This window comes from Medicago sativa, chromosome 8, assembly GCF_051527215.1.
Source record: "Medicago sativa cultivar Bolivia chromosome 8, Bolivia_mono, whole genome shotgun sequence".
NCBI classification, from domain to species: Eukaryota; Viridiplantae; Streptophyta; class Magnoliopsida; order Fabales; family Fabaceae; genus Medicago; species Medicago sativa.
Window position 1 is genome coordinate 39,457,793 of NC_140756.1, and position 9,284 is coordinate 39,467,076.

At 34.0% G+C, this 9,284-nt stretch overlaps 1 long non-coding RNA gene across 1 annotated transcript; it reads right to left on the bottom strand.

Annotated features, from left to right (window-relative positions):
- Positions 1 to 5,767: 5,767 nt before the first annotated feature.
- LOC146899024 (uncharacterized) lies at positions 5,768 to 9,284 on the bottom strand. Its single transcript, XR_015021939.1, has 3 exons — positions 7,923 to 9,284; positions 6,223 to 7,823; positions 5,768 to 6,086 (listed from the first exon to the last, which is right to left on the bottom strand). It is a non-coding gene; the product is annotated as an uncharacterized LOC146899024 (long non-coding RNA).

Sequence of the window (9,284 nt, forward strand, 5' to 3'; positions counted from 1 at the left end):
ACAAAAGTGCTGTAGAGACATATCATAATTAACATTCATTAACCAGAAAGAAACTCTATGCTTAGGGTTATCAAAATCCAACTTATTTTTAGTAAAAATAATTGAGTTGAGAAATTCATAAGTGAAATTTTCATAAACCCGCATAGGTTTCAACAAATCAGTCCAACCTAGCCTTCCTATAAGCCTATAAACATCAGCACTAAGCTCTAGCATATTCAAAGTATGAGAATCGGGATATCGAGAAGGATGCAAGGGTTTAGAGATTAGAATTTTATACCTGTCCCGTTGCTTGTTGTCTCGAAATTGGATTCCATGATTCTTTGCTTGTGCTTGCTTCTTTAAGGGAGGACCTCCGAAAGAGCTTGCTGGTTTCTTACCACTTCTTCTTGAAGCCATATGACCTTTGGTGTGGATTAGTTTTGAAGGTTTAGGGTTTGGGAAGATATTTGGTGGAAAAGATTGGTTTAGGGTTGGAGTTTATGTTTTAGTAAGGTTGATGGGTTTGGTTATGGAGATTTGTTGAGAATTTGTGGTTGTTAGGTTTAATGGAGAATAAGGTTTTGGTGAATTATAGGTTTGGGTGGATGAAAGTTATTTTTGATGGGAGGGTTTGGTTTAGGATGAAGTTTAGAATTGTTTGGTGAAATAATTGAGTGGATTGGTGAAGATTTGATGGAGATATGAAGGTTTGAGGTTTGAAGGTTATGGAGGTTTAGAGAGAGATTTAGGAGATGAAAGAGGTTTGTGTTGGAGAATGAATGGAGAAGAAGAGAAAAATTGGGTTTATAGAAGGCTAGAGGTCGGGCACGGCCGTGCCACCCTTGGCACGGGCCGTGCCAACTTTCTGTGGGTCTTGGCCAATTTTGCTTCAAAAACACTGGCACGGCCGTGCCAACCTTAGCACGGGCCGTGCCAACCTTCTGGTCAGGGGGCTTCAAAATTTTCAGTTTTTCTTGAATCATACTTGGACAATTACCTACAAAACAACTTAAAACAAAGAAAAACAAACAAAACAAAAGCAATTAAATGCGTGGGTTGCCTCCCACGAAGCGCTCGTTTAATGTCATTAGCTTGACGATCAAAAGGTTTCTCTATCCGATACCTAATCTCTCACTAAGGGACAATGGCTTCAAACTAATATTCTCCCCCAAATCACATGTTGTTCTTTCTATAGTCTTGGATCCTATGTCACATGGTATGGGAAAACTCTCGGGATCCTTAAGTTTGGATGACAATTTGCTTTGAATGATTGCAATAAATTTCCTAAACTGTTCATCTAACTTGGACTCAGCAAACCCTTGTGGGAAATGAATTTTTGGCTCATATGGTGGTGATATGTGAGGCTTTCCACTTTCTACTACAACTTTCTCACTTTGTGGCTTTTCACTCTCTACCTCAACCTCAATTTTCTTGGTTTCCACAACGGGGTCTTCTAATTGCTTACCATCCGTAGGTGTAATATCATTTATTGGGCTTTTGGGGTTGGTTTCAGTTTGACTCGGGAAGACTCCGGAGGGTTGTGGGTAAGAGGTTACTTGTTGGGCTACTTGAGGGATTTGAGTCTCAAGCATTTTGTTGTGAGTAGAAAGAGAATCCACATTTGCGGAAAGCCTATTGAGAGTGTCATTCAAAATTCCAGCTTTGACTTTAAACTCTTGGTTATGCCTAATGTTATCTAATTCAAAATTTTCTATCAAAAGTTCCAAGTCGGATTTTTGAGAGACTCTTTGGTTGTTTGCAAAACCGGGTGGTGATATTTGTTGTCCAAAAAGATTTTGAGGGTTTTGAAAAAAAATTTGACTATTCCTAAACCCATAGTTTACCTGCTCGGGACTTCTAACAACACTACGCAGTTGACATTCAACACCAGTGTGACCAAAAATTTCATAAGCTTTACAAGGTGGTGAAAGGGGAGAAAAGGTCCATTGATAAAGGTTTTGAGCCATGCCTGAAATCAAAACAGATAGAGATAGAATAGAAAAAGAGAAAGAGAGAGAGAGAGAGAGAGAGAGAAAGATATTTTTTTTTCTTTTTATAAATATATATATATTTGAAACAAATATAAAACGAAAATAGAATAAAATAGAATAAAGTAAAGATTTTTTTTTTTTGAAAGAAATATAAAAACAATAAAATAAAATAAAATAAAACAACGAAAAAGATTTTTTTTTTTTTTAGTCTAATCACTATTAAAAAGTTAATCAAATTACAACAACTCCCCGGCAACGGCGCCAAAAACTTGATAGAGCCAAACCGCATGTGCACGGCCTATCGAAGTAATAGTAGTAAGAAGAGTATCGTTCCGCTAGGGAGTTGTGAATTCAATTAGCTTTTAGAGAATGATTAGAAAAGAAGAAAGATTATGAAATAGGGCGTTAATTGCTGAAGATAAATAACAATAATAATAAAAGAGCCTTGGGATTATTGGTTTATCATAATAACAAACCCTTCACTAGACAAGACTTAAACATCTAATTTCATGGTTTACACCTTAATTCCTAAAGACCGGTTTCCCTTAGCCCCTCACCTTTCCGATGAAAGTCCGATGAGAGTTTACTTCTAGTAACCAAGCCTATTTCACTGACATGATTACTAGAAGATGCATAGAGGATTGAAACCACTCTTTGTCTCAATAATTGCAAAGACTATTTCACTGTTTTGCAATTATTGTCTAGATTCACTTGTTCCAACATCAAAGCTCCGCTCTCGCTTTATGAATTGATGTTTGGGATGATGGATTAACGATTATCAAACCCTCCGCTTTCGCTTCCACAGTTTGATAATTGTTAATCCATGTTAAGACGGTGAATCTAGATTAGAAATTAGGGTTACATAGAAATTAGGGTTTAGGCTTGTTTTGTTTAGGATTGAGTCATTAGACTCCCCAATAATCCTAAGACGAAGAAGTCTACTCACTAACGTTCATTGTAGACATGGGGGAAGAAGAGAGAAAACAGTAATATAAAAGAGCAATAATATAAAAGTGAACTTTTATTCCAAGAACAAAAGATGAATGTTTATGATGGAGTGCTACTCTATTTATAGCTTTACAATTGACTTAGAAACTAAGCTACTATAAGGGCAAAACAGTAAAGCTGCAACGGAGTAACTTGGGCTTGAAGAAAAGCAGCAAAAGTGGTCCTGGAGGGTGGCACGGCCGTGCCACATGTTGGCACGGGCCGTGCCAAGCTTCTGACTTGGTAGAGACATATTTTTGTCTCGTATCTTCGTATTCTTGTATTGTATTTGCTCCAGTCCTCTTTCTTTTGCTCCAAGACACCTTCCATCATATATTCTTTCCTAAAATAAAATAAAAGACAATTTAAAGTAAAATATTCTAAAAGGAAATAAAATGCAATAAAATAAAATCAAATCTTAAATAAAACTAAACTAAATAAAGCAATAAAATAGACTATCTATGACTCATCAAGGTCCATGCTTCCAGGAAATCTGCTTGATTCAGTTCAGAGTACAAGTTATCTCTGATGCAAGATCTCCTTTTGCTACCTTTTTCTTCTTTCTACCAACTACACTGTTCATGGCTGGAAGCATGTGCAGGAGTGAACATTCTGATCATCAGAATGTTTCATTTGTGCTCACTTAAGGATGATTTGTAAGACTACGTTTGATGTAATCAATCCTAATAGTAGAGACACGACTGAAGTGCAGTGAATGCAACATCTAGGATGATATTCTCATTGGAATAATCCTAGTACTTTAATGTTCATAGTCTTGGATGAACATTAAAGATCCTTTTGACATAAATCTTTGTTCATGCCTTTATTGTTGATAGATCCATGCAGATGTACCTTTCTGGACCTCTAATTCATGTCAAGTGTGCTTGCATGTTCTTCACGTTCTTGATGAATCTGGGTTTGCTTATGAACAACCTTCTGGACTATTATCAGAACGTTCTGATCAACTTTCTGATCAACATTCTGAACTAACTTTCTGAACTTCAGAGTTAGTTCATGAATTCAAATGTACTTTGATTTCTTGTATCTTGGTATGATTTAAACTTTGTTTGTGTCTTGGTTAATCACTCAAGAATGCACAAATACCAAGAACTATCAAAGTCCATTAATCTTTTAATCATCATAGATGCCTTTATTGCTTGATCCATGCAGAAGTACTTCTCTTGACATTTATTTATGTCACATGTGCCTTGCATGACCTTGATCTATGTTCTTGAGATTCTGGGCTTGTATAGAAGCAACCTTCTGATCTCTTGTGCGAACATTCTGATCTCTGAGCAACATTCTGATCTAACTTTCTGATCTCAGTGTTAGATCTTGAAATCAAATGTCCTTTGATTACTTGATTCTTGGTATGATTTAAGCCTTGTTCCTGTCTTAGTAAAACACTCAAGAACACAAGTTAAATACCAAGGAAATAATCAAAGTCCATTAATTCTTTAATCATATTGGTTTATTATCTTTAAAATTAATTAGGGATTTTGCCTCAACAGTTGTTTACATAGGACTTTGAATTAATACTATTATAGTGGATTTCCTTCCTGGCTTGGATCCCCCAGATGTTGGTGACGTTGCACCGAACTGGGTCAACAAATACCTTGTGTTATTTCCTTACTGCTCTTTACTTTAATTTATATATTGTGTTAAAGTATTTGTTGTTACGTTGTCCTGACATTGCATTCGACATTCTTGATGTCCTGACATCGTATGGGACATCGGTCCACTACGTGCCAGAATTTCATAAAGAAACCAAGTTATGCATGTTTTTGAAAAATGTAGATGTAGCATCTAAATCTCTTGAATTATTAAATTTATTGCATTATTATTGTTTCTGGGGTTTAGAGCGTTTTATTGTATCCTACACGTGTTTTACGAGAAGTGGCAGTTTTTGGAGTTAGTGGGAAGTTGAGAAGATTTTTCAAGAAAATAAAAGCCTATAAACTTCCAAAGGTTGTCATCATGGTGAAAAAATGGGTAAATGTGAGGTTTGGAAAAGTAATGTGTTTTGATAGGGAAGAAAAGAACTTTTGAGTTCTGATGCATTATTGCACTGCCACATGGTTGAGAGTATTGGCCCACTAAATCTTGAAGTCGTGCAGTGAAAGGAGAACTGAAAAGAATACTCTTGAAAGTAATAATTATCATGACATCATCCTCCAAAAATACATAAAGTGTTTTCAAAAATGGTAATATTTTCATTCATATGTTTAGTTAAAAATGGTATTTTTGGGGGGCAATTTGTTAGCTTGTAATTTCGACAAGCTCATTTAATGCAGTGAACGAGAGTTGACTTTTGTTCTTTCAAGAACTGAAAGGGTCATCTTCAGCATGAAGTGTTCGACACGGTCTGGAGTTTAGAAATTAGAAGAGTTCACGTGCTTTGAAGTTCGACAAGAGGCGATGCATAGAGAAGATTGGTCGAAGTCAAACAGTTGTTGTCGAAGTAAAAGAATTTGAATTCAAAACGCAACAGTTTTCCCTTTGAAGACGTGGGGGACATGCAGTTTTCGATGTATAAATGGTAGTTTTTCATATGAAAAAATAGGTGGCAAATCACTTATAGAATTCTACCAGTTGAAGTACCGGTGTCCAGAGAAAAGAGTCATACATAATGTATGTGATCTGATTTGTCGAACCACCTTTACATTAATGCAATGCAATTTACCTTTTCTTTAAGTTTATGCATTTAAACTTTTAATCCTTTTTTACTTCCATTTTCTTTAGTTTTCCCTGTCGAGAGACAAATATTTTCATACAAAACTTCGTCTTGTTCATAAAGAAACCTATTAATATGATGAACATTCACGCACTTTCTGGAAAAAGATTACACAATATGTCTTAGGATTTCTGGTTTGATCCTGCTTGCAATAATCAAAACTAGTCTTCTTGTTTACCAAAAACACCGGTAAACAAGCCCTTAGTAGCCTCTTTGTCGAAAACAAAATTGCACTTGGGGCACAACATGACCTCATAATTTTTTAGTCTACAACGATTGAGAAAGTCAATCAACTCCTCCTCAATCATAGGATAAGCCACTTTTATTTTTTCGGCAAACTGGGATTCAGTGATGACTTCATTATCTGCTTTGGGGCCTTCAGTAGCCTCCACCACCTGACATTCAACAACATCAACATTTGCTTTAACTAATATGTTTTCGACAACACCTATGATGGCTTCGACAACATTGAAGTCAGAAACTTCAGTATACATTGCATCAACAACCTTCATAGGATCAATATCAACTTACATTTGAGGCTTTGACTTGTCTCCAAATTTCAGCCTGCCTTCATTTCGAGCTCCTTGAACCCGATCGCTGAAAATAACACATTGTGAGGTTTTATGTCTCAAAAAATTATGAAAGTTGCAAAAACCACTCTTTTTACGTTGCTCTAATGGAGGAATATCGAAACCCTTGGGCACTATTACTTGACCATTAGCAACTAAAAGATCAAAAATTTCATCACATTTGGTTACATCAAATGTGTATGTTTTAGGAACATATTTTTCGTTTTTTTGGTTCGATATAATTTCTCCCATCAAATGGCCTCCACAATTTACATGTATAAGGAGGCCTGGGTTTTAGTTCAGCAACATTAACCTCACATTCTTCAACATGCGTATATTTTTCTCTTTTATGATACTTATGAGTTCTAGCTTTTTTAGCTTTTAGCCATTCGACCTGCCGTACTCTATCAGCCAGTTGGGCCATATCCCATAAGTGTTGAGTGTCTAACTTCTTTCAATGGAATAGTCTAAGCCACCAGCAGCCATTTCAACTAACTCATGCTCAGGGACTTCAACAATCTGAATTTATTCAAATAATCATTAATGGATTCAGGTGTTTTTCTTCTAACACTAGCCAATTCTTTCAAACTTATCTTACTTTGGCCCATGTAAAATTGTTCATGGAATACCCTTTCCAACTGAGTCCAATGCTGAATTGAATGTGGTGGAAGAGTAGTAAACCAAGGGAAAGAATTCTATAAATGACTTATGATCTTATTTTCCTATGAAAAACTATTATTTATACATAGAAGTCATAATTGCAAAACTTAAACTGCTAAGCACCATGTTCCCTCGACCATAAACTGCTTGTCTTCCACGTATTGGACACTTGAAACCAACTTCCTTCATCAAACTAAATGCATGTCGAATCGTTGCTTATGTCGAAATGGCCTCAGTATCAGTTGAACCCAGCAATTTCCAATCATGGACTTAGAGAATTTTGTGACTTTGACCCTTTTCCCCGTCGACTAACATAAGACAAAATACTAGTCTTATTATAATAATCAAATATTTTCACAGCTTTGAGCCTTCTTTTATCTGTCGAATGCACATAAGATAAAATACGGTCCAACAGATAAATAGGTGTTATTGTAATGACTCTTGTTTTACAAAGTCCATGGATTACGAGTTGAACACATTGTTCGAAAATGATTTATAATAGGTGGCATTTATTCTGGTCATCATTTTTGAAAAATACTTTTACTAAAAAAAAATTTGAAAATACTTTTGAAAGAAAAGTTTTACTCTGATTTTCAAAATAAATAAAAAAAATGCATTAGAAGATCTAATTTTTTCACAATTTAAGTATTCTACGATTTAAGTTCCTATATTTACCTTTTAAAGTCATCTAAATTTATGTAATTTACTTTGCAAATTCATTACATTTATGCACTTTAAATTTCATTGCAATTTACTTTTCAAGTTATTTACATTTCTTTTACTTTACACATAAACATTTTCCTTTTTCTAGGGAGCGGGATCTAACATAACACTTTGCTACTTGAGTATCCGAGCAGTACCATACATCTCTACAATCATGATCAGTAGTACATTCAAATAGGTCTGTAAAGAAAGAAGAGAATAAAAAGATGTTATTAAAATGTGATAAATATTATGTAGGAAGTAAGTAATAAAATTTGAAAAGGTTAAAAAATTACTTACAACCAGCATTCATTGCAACAGGAATTAGGGAAAGAGAAATAACTATAACATAAAAAAACTTGACAATTTGAGCTATGTTTTTTCCCCGTTGCATGTGAGAAATGGAATATGGTTTTATCACTTTATAATTTATAAATCTCATTCTCTCCTTTTATACATTAAATAGATTGCAGGGCTTATGGAGTTGAAAAAAAAAACTTCTTAAAATAAAAATTATTATTAAATGTCTCTTGAGTACATCAAACTATTGTGTTTGCCCCTTTAGCTCAATAAAGAGGTCACGTAAATAAATCAGAATAATTTATTCTTATTTTCAAAGTTTCCATTATTTTATAACCTTTTCGCAAGACACAAAAGGGAAACTAATGGGCTTTAAGTACACAATTTCTATAAAATAACAAAAAGTATCAATCCGACGAGGACTAGATTTGGTTACCAATTTCTTTTTCTGAATTGATTAGTTAGAAAGATTAGATTTCTGAGTGGTTAAATTTGGTAGATCATGATGAAACAAAATGGGTTTTGTACAATGTCTCTAAAATTCAGCTGATAACAAACTATTAAAAGAACAATCAGATATGCTAATATATGTTCAAGTATACATGATCATACACTAAAACTCAAATGTATTAAATCAAGCTCTGATACTTGAAGACCGTATACAATAGCAATTAGATTTTGAAGAAGCTTGACAAGATGCATTAACTAAAAAATAAAAGAAAAATACAAAGAAGAAAGAAGGAAAATTAGGTCAACACCTTTTCAAAAAGACAAAAATCTAAAGTTAGGCAAACTTAACCTATTTTTTATGTTTTCTACGTTAATTGGATATCATGAAAGGAAAGGGAACGAAACAAAAGACGAAAGTGCTAAATCAATATTAGCTAACTTTTCTTCACAAGAGTTCCCTTCTCTAAAAATTAATTGTTTTGAAAAAATATTAAAAAACATGGGTCAAATATTTATTATTGAAACATAAAAATAATGTTCATAATAAAAAAAGGCAAATGTTGTTTGTTAGTTAGTAAATATAAAAAATAATGAAAATATATTTTTCACTACAACATAAAAACATTGGTCATATATTTATCACTAACAAACATAAAAAGAAATTATGAAACATATTTCTCATCGTGGCATAAAAAAAACATGGATAAATTTAAAAAACTACGGGATAAATATTTCATTCATAAATAAGAAAAAAATCGGAGAATAAAAAAAATGGCACGTCACCCGTGCATTGCGTGGGTTTACACAGAGTAAATTAATAAATTAAAGAAAATAAAATGACTATCATTGAGATGCACAAATAAAACTGCAAGAAGAGGCAAGAGAGATTGTTGACCCTAAGCAATATTTTCT